General features: G+C 44.3%; 1 protein-coding gene across 2 annotated transcripts in view; it reads left to right on the forward strand.

Annotated features, from left to right (window-relative positions):
* Nucleotides 1-2,088: 2,088 nt before the first annotated feature.
* The window catches only part of GNG12 (G protein subunit gamma 12), a 76,073-nt gene continuing 58,686 nt past the window's right edge, over nucleotides 2,089-19,475 (forward strand). For both annotated transcript variants that reach the window (XM_038414924.2, XM_038414922.2), the window contains exon 1: nucleotides 2,089-2,369. The gene's annotated coding sequence lies outside the window, so the exon portion shown is untranslated. The remainder of the gene's footprint in view (nucleotides 2,370-19,475) is intronic.

The raw sequence follows: 19,475 nt of genomic DNA on the forward strand, positions 1-19,475 counted from the left end.
AAACATAAATATCTTTACTAATAGCAAAGTGTAAACAGGAAAATCAAACTATACATGTTTGGGTGTTCTTTCAAACTTTTTTTTTCAATTTTGATATAGTATTAAGGAAGGTCCACCTTTAAATACAAAGTTGAACATGATGTGTTATAACAAGTGCCTGCTTCTGGCCTGCAAGTGATAACTTTTTGTAAAACTTTAATCAGACACTCTACTTTGCTTCTGGAAACAAATGTATTTTTGAGTAACTCATAGCATCAAAGTAGCTAATCACAATTAAAGACAAGTTTTACCAGTTTGGGCATAGACAAGTCCCTGAACATTTCAGGCCTAATCTTTAAGTTGCTGAGCGCTTCCTGTAAGGTGCTGAATTCCATCAACTTTCCTTTAAATTAGTGGGAGACAGGAGAGCTGAGCGTCTCCTCAGAATTAGGACCCTCCAGGGCAGAGACAAAGCTTAATTTGGACTGTGGTTAGTGAGTTGGTCGAAAGCTAAATTTAAAAGCAGCAACTGGATATTTTCCCTTCTGTATTGCTCAACTCTAAATTTGTTTGAACATATGGGGGAAAAATAATCCTTGTTCTAACTTCTTTGAAAACAATTGAGTTACAGCTCCACTTAATTTGGCTCATTGAGTGACAGGATTTAGGAAAAGTGCGTGTGCTCTTGCTCTCTCTCTGACACACACACACACATACACACTGGTGGGCAGTGTGACATCCTGGCACCAGAGTGATGTGATGGCATGGAGGGGGGTAGAGTGACACCCTAGCATAGGGGTGGAGTGGGGTATGTGTGTGGAGTGACACCTTGGTACTATTACTATTTGGTGTGTGTGATCTGGTCAAGCCAAGCCACAGCATTATTATCAACGATGTTCAAAGCACAAAGACCTCCAGAAAGTTGTCATTTTGCAGTCCTCAACAATGTGTGTCATGGTTTGGGGCTGCCCACATTGACATAGTGGACCGTGTCTGAAACGCTGCCGAAATTCTGCTGCAGCACAAATTCCATGTCCAGTATGAAACTGGCTCAGAAGGCTCCATTGCTTTAGTGGTAAACCAAACCTGGGCTGATGTTGAGTGGGGTCTCAGAAAAGACAATTATCATTTTCTCTGTGAACCACGAAGCTCACCACTTATCCTCTACTGGAAATCCCTCGCCCAGTAAACTTATCCACAATGGGCAACATCAGGGCAGACGACCATTTGGTGGATTAAACAAGTCTTTATTTAATAGTAGCTGTGGCATATCATGCAATTTCATCACGAGCTTTGCTATGCTTTCCTCTTTGTGAACACTGGATGGAGCAATATTGCAGAGAACTGGTGACCATGGTAGAGGAGTAATGCCCCTGGCACTGGGGCAGTGTGAGAGTATGGGGGGGGGGGATGAGCACTGGCAGTGGGGCGGAATGATGGCGTTGGGTGGGACGCTTTTATGCCTTGGCATTACAGCAGTGTGAGAGCATGGTGATGGGGGTGGTCAGACCCCCTGGCACTGGGGCAGGGTGTTGTGGGAGCGGTGGGATGCTCTGGCACCAGAGTGGTCTGAGGGCGTGGGGAAGTGGCATGAATCCTGGCACAGAGGCAGTGTGAGGGTGCAGTGGGGGTGGTGGGAGGGCATAGTGGAGGGTGGTGGGATGCCCTGGCATTGGGGCCGGTGTGAGAGCATTGGTGGGGGCAGCGTGACCAGAATGTGGGAGGGGCGAGACGCAATGTGCTGCCCTGATACTGGGGTTGTGTGAGAGCATGTTGTGGATGGGAGTGGAGTGATGCGACAGCACTGGGGCAGTATGGGGGTGTGATGGGGGGCAGTGTGACACCCTGTCAGGGGGGTGGTGTGGGTATGCCCTGGCAGGGGGGTACGAGACTATGGGGCGGGGAAGGGATGACGCCATGGGGCGAGCCCTGACGCTGAGGCGAGGTGAAGGGGTGGGGGAAGAAGGAGCCCGGGAAGGGGCCGTGTGAGGCCCGGGGGTATGACGCCGTGGTGGGTGGAGATTCCCTGGCAGGGGGCGGTGTGAGGCCGGGGGCGCGCTATGATGGGAAGCGATGGGATCCCTGGTACTGGGGCGGCGTGAGGCGGGGGGGGGGGGGCGTAGCGTCACCCGGAGAAGCTGCCCGAGGGGAGCAGCAGGCAGAGCCCCGCCCCCTGGGGCGAGGGGCACAGAGAGGGCGTCTCCCTGCCTGCCTCGGGCGCCGCCGGCAAGCCCTGGGTCCTGTGGCGGGCGGGAGACTCCGGGCCCGGCCAGCCCCGCCGCCTCCCCCGCCCGGGGCCAGGCGGAGCCAGCAGCGGGAGGAGGAGCGGGTAAGAGGTCGGCCAGCTCCGGTCGCCCACAGAGGCTGAGTCCCGGGCGGAGAGGGCGGCGGTGAGTGCGGCGGCCCAGCAGGGGGAGGCAGGGAAAGGGCTCGGCTCGGCTCGGCTCGGCTCGGGGCAGCCCCGCACGCGCTGGGGGGGAAATCGCGGCTGGCGGCGACCCGCAGAACAGTGGCCAGCGCCGTGCCCGTGCGGCCGCTCTCCGCGCCGGCCCTCCCCGGCGTCTCTGGCTCTGCGGCTGTGGTGCCTGACACCCCCCAGTTCCCCCCACCGCCCCGGCATGCCTGGCTCTGCGGCTGTGGTGCCTGACACCCCCCAGTTCCCCCCACCGCCCCGGCATGCCTGGCTCTGCGGCTGTGGTGCCTGACACCCCCCAGTTCCCCCCACCGCCCCGGCATGCCTGGCTCTGCGGCTGTGGTGCCTGACACCCCCCAGTTCCCCCCCACCGCCCCGGCATGCCTGGCTCTGCGGCTGTGGTGCCTGACACCCCCCAGTTCCCCCCCACCGCCCCGGCATGCCTGGCTCTGCGGCTGTGGTGCCTGACACCCCCCAGTTCCCCCCCACCGCCCCGGCATGCCTGGCTCTGCGGCTGTGGTGCCTGACACCCCCCAGTTCCCCCCACCGCCCCGGCATGCCTGGCTCTGCGGGTGTGGTGCCCGAGACCACCCCCCCCCCACCGCCCCGGCTTGCCTGGCTCTGCGGCTGTGGTGCCCGAGACCACCATCTCCCTCCCCACCCCACCCACCCCTGCTGAGACTGGCTCTGGGGGAAGGTGACTCCTGACACGCCCCAGTCCTCCCCCACGCCTGCCCGCTGTGGCGTGGCTGGTGGTGGGAGAGTGAGGGGTGATATTCACATGCTCCTCTAGTGTGGTTAGCACACAGGGTAAATGGTTATTGAACTCCTCTCCCTGCATGGAGAGTGTGCCTGCTTACATGAGTGCCAGAGTTGGAAGTGATGGCAGGGTATCCGGAGTGACTTATTACAGGAACTTCCCAGCAGGTGTGGAAATAGCACCTACCCTGGCTGGCTAGCCTAGTTTTCCACTTGCTGCTGTCCCTTCAGCCACTTCCTTAGAGTTGAATCAACCCCACACAAACACCTTCTGCCCCATCTTTGTGATACTGCTAAATTTATGGGGTAAAAAGTCCTTGATACTGTTACAGGTAGGAAAAGGAAATACCTTGGTCCTCGATGGGAACAATTATGACAGGACTTAAACCTATGGTAGAACACATCGTCTGGGGATTGTCTGGTGATAGTTGTCACTTTATTACTGAATATTTACTATATTTTCCGCCAAAACTAATGGCAAAACTACTCTTAAGGAAAATGTGGTAACAGAAAGAAAGAAGGTTTCAGAGTAGCAGCCGTGTTAGTCTGTATTCGCAAAAAGAAAAGGAGTACTTGTGGCACCTTAGAGACTAACAAATTTATTAGAGCATAAGCTTTCCTGAGCTACAGCTCACTTCATCGGATGCATGAGCTGTAGCTCACGAAAGCTTATGCTCTAATAAATTTGTTAGTCTCTAAGGTGTCACCAGTACTCCTTTTCTTTTTGAGAAAGAAAGAAGGGAGTTAATTAAGGTGTCCTGTCATGTTTAGTGTTTGTCTGTTTGCCATGTTTGGCCTGTTTGCTGCTGGGAAGAAATATGCAACTTGTTGAAAATTCCATCTGGATCTAAACTCTGTTATCTATCTTCTCATCCTTATTACCTGTTTATCCCCTACTCCCCAAGCTGCTTTTGGGGACAGAATATTTACATTCACTAGTGTAATGACAGTTATTTCTGAGGCCGGTGTACTGTCTACAGAGAATCTTTTAGCTGATGTCAAAAAGTGTATTTGTTTTTAAAAGCAGAGCCAAACTCTTTCTTAAGTGTATTAAACCTTCAAAATATTGCACATCCTCTTATGCTTGTGTGTAGCAGTCTCTGGTGTTTCAGCTGCAGAAGTGAATGGATAAATCGGATATTGACCAATTTAAATCAGCAAACATTTTAGTTAGCAAGTTTGTGCTTTTTTTAAACTTCCCCCATAAATTTCAATTTTGCATTAAAGCCAACATATATTTAGACTGATTTTATTTAATTTCAGTTAGTTACATATCCCTACTAAAAAACCCACTCATTTATTAAAAAAAAAACTGAGTATGTAGCTATAAAAGTTCTTAAACAAAAACATATTTGGAATAAGTATCTTGTCCATCCATTGTGAATACTGATTAGTTTTTATTCAGTATGTCTTTATAGTGTATGTTAGTGATCTGAGCATGAGGCTGGAGTCAGAAACTGCTGCGATCTAATTCTAGCATTGACACTGATTTGCTGTATGGCCATGGACAAATCACTTAAAGCTGTGTCTCATTTTCCATATCTGTAAAGTGGGAATCACAAAATTCCACAAAGGAAAGTTGTGTTGATTAAGGCCCCAGTCCTGCAACTATTTGTGTGGGCAGACAAGAACTTCATTGGGGCTTTGTGCTGGTCTAGTAGTCTGTCTTCATGCAACAAGTTGCAGACTGGGTCTAATTAGTACATTTAAGTAGAAACATGTTATATTGTTAATCAAAATGTGCCTCACCAACACTTGTGACTTGTCTTGTATATAAATTGATTTTAGTCATTCTTAAACTGCAATATCTTATGCCAGGCTAATATTCATGATGTTTTTAATGAGAGAAATTCTTTAAGATCCATCTAGATGATGTTTTTATTGTATTTTTTAGCATTATGTATAAAATAATATTTAAAATGATTTGCCACATTTTCCCCAATATTGCAATTAATTTAGAGCTAATCATAATAGATTAGTTTGTATTTACGTTAATTGTAGATTAGCTTGAAAATAAAACTCCATGAGTAAGTGACCAGTACTGTATAGTAGTAGTATTGTCTGCTGGTCCAACACAAACTAAATGAGATTAAAGGATTAGTATACAGTTAATGACTTCTAAATCCCCTATTTCATCTCCCCATTGTATATTTTAGAGTAATTTGGGAGCTCTTTAATCAAGTGCTAAATTTCAGAATACATTTCATGAATTGCTTTCCCTTAGAAATTTAGTGCAATAAAGCAATCTTATCTGCACAATTATAAAGCTAATCAAGTTACATGCATTTAGTAATGAAAAACTTCGAAATTGTTCTGAGACTTCTAACTTCATCTCTTTTTAGGATATATTGCTGTCTCAGAAGTATACACACTTTAATTCTATTTTTAATCTTTTAGCATGGATAAAAAGAAAAGGAGTACTTGTGGCACCTTAGAGACTAACAAATTTATTAGAGCATAAGCTTTGTGAGCTACAGCTCACTTCATCGAATGCATCCGATGAAGTGAGCTGTAGCTCACGAAAGCTTATGCTCTAATAAATTTGTTAGTCTCTAAGGTGCCACAAGTACTCCTTTTCTTTTTGCGAATACAGACTAACACGGCTGCTACTCTGAAACTTAGCATGGATACTGAGTTATAACAAACATACATTTTCAGCTACTTGTTTCATTTTAAATATGTATAATTCAGATGTGTAATTATGTAGTAACTAATTCTGTGGATACTAATGGTCTGAATTCTTGGGCCCTGATCCTGCAAAAGCTCAGGACCTTGCAGCCTAACTCAAACAATGTGTCTGTGGCTCTGAGTATAACCTGTGGAATATCTTGGATGCTGGCTTCACAGCAAGCTTATGTGTTCTTGGGATATTGGGTCTGTCTTGGAAGATATTGAACAACATAAGCTTTACAGGTTTCAGAGTAGCAACCGTCTTAATCTGTATTCGCAAAAAGAAAAGGAGTACTTGTGGCACCTTAGAAACTAACAAATTTATTAGAGCATAAGCTTTCGTGAGCCACAGCTCACTTCATTGCATCCGATGAAGTGAGCTGTGGCTCACGAAAGCTTATGCTCTAATAAATTTGTTAGTCTCTAAGGTGCCACAAGTACTCCTTTTTATAAGCTTTACAGAAGGCAGTAGCTCAGTTGCTGTACAGACAAAGCTCCCCAACTCCTGATTCTTGGTCTATTGGTTAGGCCCTGCAGCGGAAGCAAACCAATAGGAATTATTCCAGCAGCCTGGTTCTAATGAACTGACCTACCCGATCCCATAATACAAGAACAAAGACAGACTAAATGAAATTGACAAATTTTAAAATGAATAAAAAGTACTTTTTATGCAATATAAAATTAATTTGTGAAACTTGCTGCCACAGAAATAAGCAAGTAACTTGGCAAGATTCATAAAAGGATTGAAGCCATCTAGAAATGAAATTAGCATTTGCATTTATAAAATAAAGGATAAAAATGACAAGGGCTATCAGCCCTCTTGCTTTGGTGCAAGGACCAATGGCCTGCACCTGCTTAAATTGAAATCAGTAATAAAATTTATTAACTTCTGTGAGAGCAAGGAGCAGGATCTTTTTTCAAATCCTGAGTTGGGCTGAGGACTTGCAATTCCCAGTGAAACCAAACTGGCAGATTGTTTGGCATCTCTCTGGATTTGGTCCAGTTTTATCACTGCTGGACTCAATGTGGTGATATTGCATGGACTAGACTTTATTTCTCTAAGGACTTGTCTACACATTAAAATTAATTCAGAATAAATTAAGAATTTAAAGTGGATTAACTATCCATGTGAGGATACTCTAACTCTATATGTGGATGCTTTTATTCTAGAATAAATCAGAAATAGCTATACTGGAATAACTCCACATGTGGACAAGTGCTAGCCTGAGTATCATAATGGTATTTCAGATGGACCATAGGACAATTCTGCAATTGATGTGGCAATTCCTCTGTTCCTAACTATAAACCAGTGTGTGCCTGTGACTAGATGTGTAAATCAGTGGGGGGAAGGTTTGCTTGATAAGTGAACATTTTTCAGTGTCTAGCTTCTAAGGATTAATAAAAGCTATTAGTTAGTTTAAAAGAGGATTAATGAAAATTACCTCAAGAGTGACTTTTAATAGTAGTAGTGGTGTGTGTGTGTGTGTGTGTGTGTGTGTGTGTGTGTATATCTATATAATGAATGAGGGTTTCAGGATTCCCCCCCCCACACACACAGAAAATGTCTTGTAAATATGTTAGCTGGAGGGGAGAGTGTAGTTTCTTTCCTAACTGTGAACAGATTGCTTTGTTTCATGATGACAGTTGGCAACAAAATGGCAAATTTAGGCAGCCCACTTACAAACTTTGGGGTATAAAATTCTCGCTGGAAAAACAATATAGGGGATATCAAGAAAGGGCGAAGGGAGGCAATGCTTGTAGACTGCTATTATGGTATGTCTTTCCATGCCTGCCTCTGTTTTCCTCTATAATATGCAGATTTCCCCCCTCCATTCTGGATGTGCAAAAGATACCGGAATGCAGTGGAACCCTGGGCAGTCTGCAGTGCCTACCCGTTGCATTTACATCTCTTTGGGGCTCTATGCTTTCTAGTGCAGGGGTAGGTTTTGAAGATGGGAGAGACAGGTGGACTCGTAACTGTTTGGCTCCACCTGTCAAACCTGCTAATAGGGATGCTTCATTTCTGAGGCTGCTGAAGTCTTGGCTGTGGAGCAGCCTTGGTACCACTTCCCATTTTGACCCTGTGGAGGGACTATTGTTCCTGATCAGTGTGGACTGCCCAGTTTGGCATGCATGCCCAGTTTGGCATGCACACCCATTGGCTGAGTAGTGCCATATGTACTGACTGAAAATGGCAAACTGGGAGAGAGGGAATGTTGCAGGTTCCTGTGCCTCTTCACACCTTGTTTACCCAAGACCTCACCTTTGCTTTCACATGTATTGTACTAAATCCAGTGTGCAACTAATATAATTGTTACATGAATCACTGAATTTTCTTTGTGGATCAGCAGATTTTTCCATCTTGTTTTGTCTTCTAAATGTACAGTCACCACCAGCCTGCACCTGTTGAGTGTCTTGCTGAACGTGTGGCACTGGAACACTTTAGAACACCACCAACCTGCCACACCTGTTGAGTGGGGGTGCTGAAAGCCAGTGTCTCCCCAAACTTTTTACTTCGCATCCCCCCTTACCCTGTCCGTGCCCCCTCTCCCCAGAGCTGGGGCCAGGACTGGGCCGTGGCTCTGGGAGGGATGCGAACAGGGGTAAGGGGGCTGAGGCTGGGACCATAGCTGGGGCCGGGGCCCCGCACAAAACCTTGAGGTGCTGCAGCATTTCCCGCATCCCTAGTTCCCACGCCTATGGGCTGAAGTGGCCTCTCGCTGGGTTTGGTAATCTGTGAATAGTTCCATTAGCCACATCAAAAGGAGATATGGTAGGATCATCCACAAGCACAGTGGGAAAGAAAATACTGTGACACTCATTGTTTGGTGGGAATAGTCTCTAGATCTGCTATTGAAAAGTCCAGTCTCCAGAGTTCTTGAAAATTTTAAAATGACCTAACATTTTAGTGTATATGTGCACAGCTGCTCATTTCACATAATACGCAAATATGTGTTAGTCCTAAGTAATTACTTTTTTACCATAATGATAATTATTTGTATTGGCAGTAAAGTAAAGTGGAAAGGGGTTTATGTTCTGGTGGGATTGTCTGTCTCTCTGTCTTTCAGCTGTTAATAAAATTAACCTTTTTAACTGAAGCCCCAGTTGAAATCCGTGCTCCATGGTGCTAGATTCTATATGTACACCTAGTAAGAGATTGACCCTGCCCTGTAGAGATTGCATTTAGGACTGGGTGAACATTTTTGGCAAATGGTAAATTTTGCTAAAAACTGCTGTCTCAGCTAAATAAAAAATTAGGATTTTTTTTTAAAGTCAAATCGACAGTTTTTTTGTTCTTTCTTTCTTTTTAAAATGTTGAGTTAAATTGACCTGAATGATTTCTCTCTCTCAACCCAACCCCCACCCCCCACCATTTTGGTAAGGGGGAAAAATGAAAACAAATCAATTTAGTTTGGAAACTAACAGCATTCTTTTTGAATTTTCAATTCAGCCATAGAACCAAAAATTGATTATTCAGTCCGCTCTACATGTTCTAATGTAATGGATATTTGCTTAGGCTATGTCTACACTACACAGCTTTTAGTGACATGGCTGTGTCGCAAAAGTCACGCCATTTGTCCGCTCTCCTGTCGACAAAAAACTTCCACCCCATCAAGCGGCGTTTGTGTTGTCGGAACACCTTGTTCACACCAGCACTTGTCGCAGCAAAACTTTTGTCTTTTTTGGGGATGGGGGTGTTTGTGTTTTAACTTTCTGAAAGACACAAGTTTTGTTGTGCCAGTGTAGACATAGCTTTAGTAGTAGCCATAGTAACATTACATCAATAGGTGATGATACTGTGTCCATGGGACAGAACACCACATATTGCTGCATGTTCCTGGCAGGAATAATCAGTTTAGAAAGGGGACTGTGGAGGGCTGCTGCTAGTTAGAACACAATTGTGCTACTTTGGTAGTGTATACTAATATCGGACATATGTGTAGGTCGAGAATTTTGTCCCTGCTATTTAGATGTCAGCTGGGCTTGTTCTGTTTACACCATCTTTCTTCCCATCCCTTTTCCATATTTTTTTTAAAACTTGCAGTACAGACATTTCACTTTGACATGATTTAGTTTCAGGTTTAGTCATAAACTTGTTCTAAGCATTATTTTTTCACTCTGCTTAATGTACAACTGTTCTATCATACAACATCTGGTAAAAGTTGACAGTTAAAGAGAAGGGTGAGATCCTTGGATGTTTGGAGAAGTAAAACTGAATTTTATCTTGGTGGGTAATGTATATAGAAAACCCATTCTTTAATATGGGCTGGTATTTAAACGTTGACTTCACAGCTGCAGAGACTGGTATTTTCAGTTCCCCGCCCAATCGTTGTTTTGCAGTTTGTGACCCACCCTTGTTAAACAGGGAGTTGTAACATGTTAAATGAAGTCCTGCTGGATCTTGCATTCTTAATAGATAGTTATCTGTGAATGCTCATGCAGGTAGGTGTTCTTAGGAAAACACAGTGTCTGGAACAACTTTTCTCACTTGCATGGGTGGAGATTGGGCAGTTTGTATTGAGGCTCAAAGGCAACTGTAAACTTCATTTAACTATTTGAGATTAAATACTCACATGTAAGGCAAAATAGCAAAGGTGAGTTATACTATTCCTAGTGTTGATATAGGATTAACTACAAACAATAAACCTTAATTAGCCTTTCACTGCTAGAAACTGTAGGGAGAAGGGGGTGGGGGGGAGAGCCACAATTATTATGGTTCTAGAGGGATTGATTTCCTCCAAGCCAGATTCTGATACCCTCACTCCTGCTGAATAGCACCTTGCTCTGCAAGTAGTCTGATTTGAATTGAATGAGACTGCTTGCAGAGTAAATTACTACTCAACATGAGTGAGGGTGTTCGAATCAGGTGTGGATGAGGAAATACTAAAATGGTTAAACATACTGTAGTTCTTGGCTAAGTGGCAGCTTAGGGGATGTGGAATCATAACTGTCTGCAAGTATTTGAAGTATGTCAATACCAAGGAGGGAAAAGAATTGTTTATTATGATTCAAGGAGCTATAATTAGGAAAAAATGGGTATCATTAAAAAGGAAAATTGTAGGCTGAATATCAGGTGGAATTTTAGGATCATGAGACTTGTTGCTATGTAGAATAGTCATCCAGTGGAAGTGGTAGAAACCCTGCTTTTACAATTAAATTGAACAAAACCAGAAGAAAATGTATTGTACAATGCATAAGTGTTCTCGTGGGGAAGTATAAAAGTTGTATCATCTAGTCTTACTCAATGACTCTTTCTTTCTATTTGATCCAGGTTGGCATTCATCTTTTGCTTTAATAAAATGACTGGAGCTAATTGCTTATAAATGAACACTAGTGCACTTCCACCATCCTCCATCAATTACATATTCATCTGAGAAGCCAAAACTGCTTTTCTGGTAGGGTATCTTATTTTATGAGTATTTTTTGTGTGTGGTTAAGGCCCAGAACTGTACACCTCTTTGTATCTCCATTTCCTTTCCTGCAAATGAGATCTCCCTAACTCAAAGGAGCGTAGTGCGGCTTGGTTCGCTGATATTCATAGTGCATTGAGGTTCCTGAGTGGAAGTCTCTCTAAAAGTGTAAAGTATCCTCTCTCTTTCTTCCTGGAGGTAATTTTTTTTTCCTTTTTTTAAAGTAACATTGTCAATATCTATAGACTTAAAGATGTAGCAATTTAAAAACATTCACTCCCATCAGAACCTCCTGATGTCTTTCATATAATTATATTTCTTTTAAAAAGTATAAAAATTCTTTGGGTCTACAGCAACCAACACAGCCCCCATGTTGTGCCCAGTGTTCCCTGCATGAAAAAATAGAAGACTTTTATATGTTATCTTTCATCAAAAGCTCTCAACATGCACTAAATTTGTGAAGTGTATACATTTTATTTTGTCCAATTTGAAGGTGGAGAAGCTGAGAGGTGGAGAAGTTTGGATTTGACCACAAGGTCACCCAGTGAGTCAGTTGCAAAGCCAAGGTTAGAATCCAAAATTACTCTGTTCTTTGCCAAAATAGGCGATGCTCCCTTCCTACACAGCACGCCACTGCTATATATTTAGATTTAAAGGGTTGGATCATTTAAAAATGTTGGTTGGCCCGCAACATCTAGATAAATAGTAGGTGGGAGGCGAGCAATGGTGCAGGGATTGGTTTCCAAAGTACTGTGTACCATAGCTAATAGCTGAGTCAGGGGGAGAACTTTGGTGGATAGTTGGTAGGCATTGGTGTGAACAAGTTAAATGGAGGCACTATTACTTGGCACTTAATGTTTACAGGATCTTATCCTAAGGTGGAACAAACTATCATTTATTTATTTCCTGTTCATGACATCTTGCTTTGCAATCCTAGGCAGGAGACCATCAATCGAATTAGATGATAGAAATTTTCTCTTTTTTCTTTTTTGCCAAATGTCTATTTGTTTTTAAATTGTTTGTACATAGACAGGAATTCAGTCATTTTAATCAATTGTAAATTTTTGTATTTATAAATTAAATGCTCTGTAGGAAGTCTCCAGAAATGTTTTCTGTAAACTGCCTCTCCATAATAGGATATGTTTAGATTTCTGTTCTGTGTAGTTATGTTTTCATGCTTAAATTTTCCTAATAGTTGGTTGAATATACAGTTACATGATATTTGAACTGTCTGTGTTTATGAATTTAAATCCTTAAAACTGGCTCATTGCTTTAAGTCATTAATCATTTCAATAAGTAATGAAGCTTTTCAGGAAGAAAATTTCCATTCTGTATTTTTTTTTAAAGTCAAGTTTACATAAACAGGAATTCACAATTTGTTAGACTTCAGTGTCTCAGTGGAATAAATGAAATTCTGTTGCAGAGCAGTCCATATCAGTTCGTAGATGGAAATGTTGACCATATTATTTCATCTGGAATGTATAGTAAGTATAGAAAAGTTATGGCGATTCATCTGTGGCTGCCATAATTCATTTCTGCTTTGAGTTTACTAAAACACAACAGAAATAATGGTGTAATCCTGCAACCTTTACTCAAGTTAATAAACCTTACATGAGCAGTCCCATTGGCCTCACTTGGCCTACTCTCTTATGTAAATGGTGCAGAAGAGTAAATAATTTGTGTTGCATTGCAGCTGCTTTGTTCTCCTTTTTCTCTCAAGAAAAGGGAAGACTATAGAGGGATCTGCCCAAAGAGGCATATACTGTGTTAATAGCATAAGCCTGCTGAGCTGGATTTATCTACCTAAAAGAAAAAAATGACTGAGATAATGGACTATTGAGTTTACAGAGGCATAGTTAAAATAGATTGATGTGGCAGTAGTTTAGCATAAATTGGAAAACTCTGGATGCAGAGTTTTTAAGGAATCTTTGACTTGTCTTTCACAAAATAACTCTGCTTTCATATTTAGAGTATTGCACTTGTATAAACTAGCAAAAATAATTAAATGGGTTTTAGTATGTAATTTTAAAACATAAATATTAGGGCTGTGAAGCGATTAAAAAGATTAATCGTGCAATGAAAAAGATTAAGTGTGTGATGTTAATGGAATGCCATTTATTTAAATACTTTGGGTGTTTTCTACTTTTTCAAATATATTGATTTCAATTACAACACAGAATACAAAGTGTATAGTGCTCACTTTATATTTATTTTTTATTATAAATATTTGCACTATAAAAAATGAAAGATAGTATTTTTCAATTCACCTCATATCTTTTGTTTATCATTTTTACAGTGCAAATATTTGCACTGAATCTTATGAAATCAGTAAAGGAACAAATGATATAAAGGAAGGCTAATGCTAAAGACACAATGTGCTTTATTCATTTATTTTGACAATTATAGTTATTTATAATACTTTGGGGCAGTGGTTTTCAAACTAGGACCGCCACTTGTTCAGGGAAAGCCCCTGGTGGGCCGGGCCAGTTTGTTTACCTGCCACGTCCGCAGATTCAGCCGATCGCAGCTCCCACTGGCCGCGGTTCGCTGCTCCAGGCCCATGGGGACTGCAGGGAGCGGCGCGGGCCAAGGGATGTGCTGGCCGCCCTTCCTGCAGCCCCCATTGGCCTGGAGCAGTGAAACGCGGCCAGTGGGAGCTGCGATCGGCTGAACCTGCGGACACGGCAGGTAAACAAACCGGCCCGGCCCGCCAGGGGCTTTCCCTGAACAAGCGGCGGCCTTAGTTTGAGAACCACTGCTTTAGGGTACATCTACACAGAAAAATAAATAAAACACTGCAGCAAATCTCAGAGCCCTAGCATAAATATGTACACTGCTGCTTTTAGCCCTGTGACCCTGAGTCAGTTGACTTGAACTCTGAGGGTAGTTCTGACTGTAGCTAGACACCTGCGGTTGGCCTGTGCCAGCTGGCTCACACTTGTGAGCTTGGGCTCAGGGGCTGTTTAATTGTGGTGTAGATGTTCAGGTTTGGGCTTCCTAGCTTTGCAAGTCCTAGAGCCCAGCCTGAACATCTACGCTACAATTAAACAGCCCCTAAGCCTGAGCCTGAATATCTACACCACAACTAAACAGCTTTTTAGCGTGAGACCCATGAGCCTAAGCCAGCTGGCCCGGGCCAGCTGTGGGTTTTTAATTGCAGTGTAGACATATCCTGAGACTTGGCACTACAGATATTTTTGCAGCGTAGACATACCTCTAGCATACCATTTTAAAATGGTAGTGCAGTATAGTTCTTAAAGAGAATAAAGATTGGGCAAAATAAGAATTCACTTAAGCTCTTTATTATAGGGCTTGAAAATTTAACCTTCAGGCTAATACCTATTAGGTAAGTCTAGCCAGGGTGAAAAATACTTACGCTGCTATACACCCTGCAACTGATATATCAGTCAACTCTCTATTTAAAACATTAAAAAAAAAATACTTGCTTTGTCCCTCTTGCTTTTGTTATGCCTGCTTTCCTTTCCTGTCTTGATGGCACTTTTTTTTCTTTAAGTTGGGCTCTTCCTTAAAATTGCCAACAAGGTTGACAAGAGCTTGTCTTCACTAGAAAATTTGGTTGTACCAGGATACAATGTACAACTGATTTTGCTGTCAGTGTAGATGAGGACAAGTAGTGTTTAACACTTGACTCACAATCAAGTGACAATTTTAAGCATTGTTTGCCCCCATCGTGAATGAATACAAAGTTAAGTTTACCATTGCAGTGTTGCCTGCTTTATTGACTTTATCTGAGTATTGTGATATTTGGTGTTTTTCTTAAAGCTACAGGTGCTTCAACTAAGGGTATGTCTACATTGGCAGAGTTGCATCGCTGGCAGTTACAGCGCTGCTCAGAGAGCGCTGAAGGGAAACTGCTCTTGTGTGTTCAAACTGTCAGCTGCCTGCACAATAGCATGTTCACACTTGCGGCACTTGTAGCGGTATTTGGAGCAGTGTACTTTGGGCAGCTATTCCACAGAGCATCTCTTCTTCTTCTGCCGCTAAAAGTTGTGGGAAGGCGGAGAGTGTTGCGGGGCATCCTGGGTCCTGTCCCAATGCCCTGTGATGCATTGCTCTGCATCCCAGCAATCCCTGTGCTTCCGTCCGCATTTGGCGCCATCTTTCAACGGTTTGTGTACTGTGCGCTCTGCCTCTTTGGTCTGCAGGAATGGATCCCACATTGTTGACCAATATGCTGCTCGCTCTCATTAACACGTCATGAGTGGCAGTGGAGTTATTCCTTAAACTACAAAGGTAAGAGGAGTTCAACATTGATCTCTCCACATGTAGTAGCTATGACACGAGATTGCTTGAGGCATTCATGGAGGAGCTGACCACAGTGCAATGCCGCTTTTGGGCTCTGGAAACAAGCACTGAGTCGTGGGATCACATCGTGATGCACATCTGTGATGACGAGCAGTGGCTGCAAAACTTTCAGATAGGGAAAGCCACATTCATGGGACTGTGTGATGAGCTTGCCACAGCCCTGCCACGCAAGGACACAAGAATGAGAGCTGCCCTGCCATTGGAGAGGCATGTGGCGATTGCACTGTGGAAGCTAGCTACTTCAGACTGTTATCAATTGGTTGCAAACCAGTTCAGAGTGGGAAAGTCGACCGACGGACTCATGTTGATGGAGGTGTGTAGGGCTATTAATCACATCCCGCTCTGAAAGACCGTTACTCTGGGCAATGTGTGTGACATTGTGACATTGCTTTCAACAAAAGGGCTTCCCTAACTGCAGAGGGGCAATAGATGGCACATGTATTCTGGCACCAAACCCCCTAGATACAGAGTACATTCATCACAAGGGGTATTTTTCTATGGTTCTCCAGGCGCTTGTAGATCACTGTGGGGGTTTCATAGACATTAACACAGGCTGGTCCAGAAAGGTGCATGACGCATGCATCTTTCGGAACACTGGCCTGTTCAGGAAGTTTTAAGCAGGGACTTTCTTCCCAGACCAGAAGATCACCATAGGGGAAGTCAAAATACCCATTGTGATCCTGGGAGACCCTGCTTACCCCTTAATGCCATGGCTTTTGAAGCCACACACAGGGAACCTTGACAGCAGCAAGGAGCGGTTCAACAACAGGATGAGCAAGTGCAGAATGACTGAGTGTGCTTTTGGATGTTTAAAGGCCCGCTGGTGGTGTCTATGATGATATTCCTGTGCTTATAGCAGTGTGCTGTATGCTTCATAATATTTTTGAAGGGAAGGGTGATGGCTTCACTCAGGGCTGGACCGCTGAGGCTCAGCGCCTGGAGCCTGAATTTGAACAGCCAGAGACCAGGGCTACTAGAGGGGCGCAGCGTGGGGCCATAAGGATTAGGGATGCCTAATTAGGGAGGCAGCAAATTTAAGCCACTAATATTTGTTGCTGTGCTTGGGAGTGCAGTGCTTGTAATGCTAGGATGTGATTGTGATTGTGCAGATGATGCACTATGAAGGTTTAAGAAAATTGCCTGTTGCTTTGCAGGGCTCTGATTGCTTTCAATGAATGGAATAAAGATTGTTTCAAGCCAAAACAATTCTTTTATTAAAAAACAACAACCAGAGGAGAGAGACAAACAAAGAAACACATCAGCACTGTAGGAGATGTGCTGGGGGTGGGGAAAGGGAGGGTCCCAGGAGGTGGGGTCCTGGGACGGTTAAAGATTTGTGTATGTACAGGGATCATATGCAGCCTTGTCCTTTGGAGTACAGTGCAGTGGGTACTGTACTTCAGTAGGGACAAACTGCAGAGGGACTGGTGTTGAGCGTAGTGGGAGTCTGCAGGGCTGGACTGTGACAGGGCAAGAGTGGAATACAGTGGATATAGACTGGAGCTAGGAGGTTGATAAGAGTGTGTTGGCGGTGTCTGGGGGGGGTGCGTGGGAAAAAATTTTTGTGACAGCGGCTGCAGAAGAGGGTGGGCACGGAGCTGATTGGTTTGCAGTGCGAGTAGTGTCTGGAGCGTGTCTGCTTGGCGCTCCATAATATTTAAGAGCCACTCCCTGGCTTCATTATGACGAGCCGCGTTCTTCTTTCAGTGCCTCTTCTCGCTGTCCCGCCACTCCTTCAATTCTTGTGTTTTTGCCACAGAGTGCTTCATGACATCACACAGAAAGTCCTCTTTAGTTCTTTGTGGCTGCTTTCTAATTCTGTGCCATCGTTCAGCTGGCGATAAAGAGGGAGGCAGGGCTCCCAAGGTCATATCTGCGAAGCCAAAATGCAACATTTTACGGAAGCAGTATTGTTTGCAACACACAGACCACTGATTCAGTGGTTTAAAACACAGCCACTATTCACATACCTGTCACTAACTGGCTGACCTCAGGCAAGCACACATGAGCCACAAGACCCCCAAAATGGTGAGTAACTGCAGGGGCAAGGGAAATCAGTGTTCCAGGACCATACTGTACACTGGGCATGTGGCTCTTGGAGAGGCAGCACTGTGGGTGAGGCCTTATAATCCTTACTGTCCCTGCATTTTCCACAGGCTGTGTTCATTATGGAAGATATCTTGCTGCTGAGGGTGAGCAGGGAATCAAGGGAGGGTCTTCTCCAACACTACGGCTTCCGCCCTGGCCCGTTTTTGCGCGTTGCCTGTGTGCTGCAATGGTCCCCCACCCCCAGTGATAGCAGAGTGGTGTGGGAAAGTTACCCTTAAGGGGGCAAGAAACACAGCAGCTCTGCCAAAGAACCTGCGGAAGCAGATTGCCCAGTATTTCCACGAGAGTTTCGTGCAGATCTCTGAAGCAGATTCCCATGAAGTGAGGGAGTCGATCACAACACCCTGTTCCGCCACTCAGACTAGAGCGTACCACCACATGCCATCATACAGACACAAGTCTGCTTTCTGCAATCCTCCTGCCCCCAACAACTTGCTTCAGCAATTCCTAAAATCAAATCCACTTACCCAGGGACCGCCTCCTCCTTTGCCAACATCCGACAGCTGTGACTGACTAGCCTCCTCCAGGGTCGAGAAGAGCTCCTGGCTGCACGCATCTCTGACCTCCGAGTCGTCCTCTGCCTCTGGGTCCCCCTCTGTCTCCACATCCTCATCCAAGATTTCCTCCCCCTGGCTCTGTCCACTCTACTGGCACGTGAGCCACCACAGTATCCACAGTGGCCTTCGCAGTGGAGGTGGGGTTGCTCATCCAGAGCCACACCCTCCGCTGGCCAAGGAGCTGTATTGTCTCTTGTAGAACTTTGGGTTAGTGGATGACTGGAGGTTCTCTCACACCACTGTTAGGTAGTACTTTGTCTCAAAGGCCACCCCAGCCACATCTCTGGGGCTAGACTGGATTGCTTTTATGCTGTAAAGTCCAGTATGATTGTTTGTTCAGTTCTGCTTGTCTCCCACTCACTTGGCTGATCATCATTATGTCTCTGTCAGTGTTTCTCTCCCCTATCCTGCCTATGCTTCCCGCTGGTGTTTTTATCACCAAATTGTTTCAAGACCTGAATTTCACCCAGGCGTTAACTGTTTTTTGGGAATATTGGCATCAGCAGAAGTCCTTATAGGAGTCCTTAAGACAGTGGCAGAACATGAGGTCCAAATCCAATTGTTTTGCCAATGCTACACTCAGGCTGCTGTGAGGGCCTTGGGTCATGCTGAGTGCCCTGGAATGGGACACTGTGGATCTTCGTGACAGCCTTGAGGCTTTCATTTTTTATGAATTGACACTAGGAGTTCATGGGAGAGGTCCGAAACAAGCCTTTGTTTTTCTTGGAAGTACAGCAAGACTTCTTGGCAGAGTGAAAAGGACCAGTCATCAATTACATAACTGAGTGGCACAGGGCATGTTTTCTTCCTTTTCTTTTAAACATTTCTGAAAACATTAAAGACGACCCGGGGGGGAAAACCCCTAACCAATCAAAAGGACATAATGTAGTGGTTGGAATGTGTCCTTCAACCCAGGTAAATCTGTTGTATCAACTATCTGATGCCACATCACAGTGATGTGAGAACTAGGGTGGCTGCATGAGCTAGAAAGGCAGAGCAGAAATGCCAAAATCTTCTCATACTGATTTCTAACGTTGTGTACCATGTTATCTATGTACCATTTACTTTTGTTGGTCACTCCTTTCAGTTAATCGTGCTAAGAAACATATCCATTAGTACCAGGTTGATGTTGCCCAAGGGTGCAGAAATAATGGCAAAGGAGCAGAACAAGTGGTTATTTGGAGATCGTAGCAAATGGGCTCCATTCATGAGATATAAATACTGTCCTTTTGTGCACATGGACTAACAAAA

The sequence above is a fragment of the Dermochelys coriacea genome, chromosome 8 (assembly GCF_009764565.3).
Source record: "Dermochelys coriacea isolate rDerCor1 chromosome 8, rDerCor1.pri.v4, whole genome shotgun sequence".
Taxonomy (NCBI): Eukaryota; Metazoa; Chordata; order Testudines; family Dermochelyidae; genus Dermochelys; species Dermochelys coriacea.